Raw genomic sequence first — 1,681 nt, forward strand, 5'->3', positions numbered from 1 at the left:
AAGGTAAAAATTGAAAATACCTTAGTGTGTGACCGAAGACTCAACTCACCTCTAGCAATATGAGTTGATTTTTTATGAAAAATAGAAATTAAAAATACCTCATCGTGTGACCCGAGGCTCAACTCACCTCTCGCGATATGAGTTGATTTTTGAAACATAAATTGAAAATACCTCAGCGTGTGACCTGAGACTCAACTCACCTCTCGCAATATGAATTGATTTTTTTTTAAACATAAATTGAAGAACAGAAATTAAAATTACCTCAGCGTGTCCTGAGGCTCAACTCACCTCTCGCAATATGAGTTGATTTTGACGAACAGAAATTGAAAAACAGAAATTGAAAATACCTCAGCATGTGAGCCGAGGCTCAACTCACCTCTCGCAATATGAGTTGATTTTTTTTTTACGAACAGAAACTAAAATTACCTCAGCGTGCCCTGAGGCTCAACTCACCTCTCGCAATATGAGTTGATTTTTTAGATGAACAGAAGTTAAAATTACCTCAGCGTGTCCTGAGGCTCAACTCACCTCTCGCAATATGAGTTGATTTTTTGAAAGACAGAAATTGAAAATACCTCAACGTGTCTTGAGGCTCAACTCACCTCTCGCAATATGAGTTGATTTTTGAAAACAGAAATAAAAACATCAGAATACCAAAACATGTCATCTGGTGGAACTCAGGTGTCTTTTCCTTTGATTCAGTACAGCTATCATCACATCCTCTTGCTCTACTGGAGTACCTGTATATGTCATGCATGATGTTATCATGATATGCACATGTTTGTCTTAAATGCCTTTATGCCTACATGATTATGCTATGCGCTTTGGGCTTGTTTTTCATATATCCCTTTTTGTTACGATTTTTGTAATGATCTGTATTCATTGCTTCGATTCTTGACTTTCTCTTCAGGCTTTGTACCCGTCCTCAAGCTTTATGAGTAATCTACGTTTCTCAGATATCACTCTTTTGCCCCTTGTTGAACTTTGTCTTTTCTTTGAGGCTCTTGTACTTATCAAATTTTCATTCGGGTAATGCTCAATGTCGTAACCATTTTTTTGGAAAACGGGTATCGACTTGGAGAAAAAACGAAAACGGGAGTCGCCACCAATCTTTTTAGGTGTGATTGGATCACTTTGTAAAAGTGGTTGTTTTTAATAAATGGTTTGATTTATTTAAACAACAATTTTGGTCCACGTAAATCAAGAAAACAGGTTCGGGAGTCGGTTACGCACAAGGAAGGATTAGCACCCTTGTAACGCCCAAAAATTGGTACCTAGTTGATTAATTAGTGTCTTAGAGTCGAAAATTTGAAAACTTGAAAGAATTTAAAATACAATCCCTCTTTGTAAAGAAAATGCTCAAATGTTAAAGACCTTCTCGTCTCAAAATATAAAATGTCACATCCAGTAAGTTAGGACACGACATCTTGAATTTTTGAGAGCGAGCTTGCCTTTTATATAAAAATTCGTGTATTTCAAAAGGATATTCGGTTAGTTAAGGTGGACGAGGAAAATCGAGACCCAACAAGTTAGGGCACGTTTCCCCGAATTTCGAACACCAAATATTGCCTTTGTGAAAGAATTATTTTCGTCGGTTAATTAATATAAATTCGTGGTAAAATGGAATAGCAAAAAATGAACAAACAAATATGAATTTCGATATCAATGAACATAACAAAAT

The sequence above is a fragment of the Gossypium arboreum genome, chromosome 1 (assembly GCF_025698485.1).
Source record: "Gossypium arboreum isolate Shixiya-1 chromosome 1, ASM2569848v2, whole genome shotgun sequence".
In the NCBI taxonomy this organism is placed as follows: domain Eukaryota; kingdom Viridiplantae; phylum Streptophyta; class Magnoliopsida; order Malvales; family Malvaceae; genus Gossypium; species Gossypium arboreum.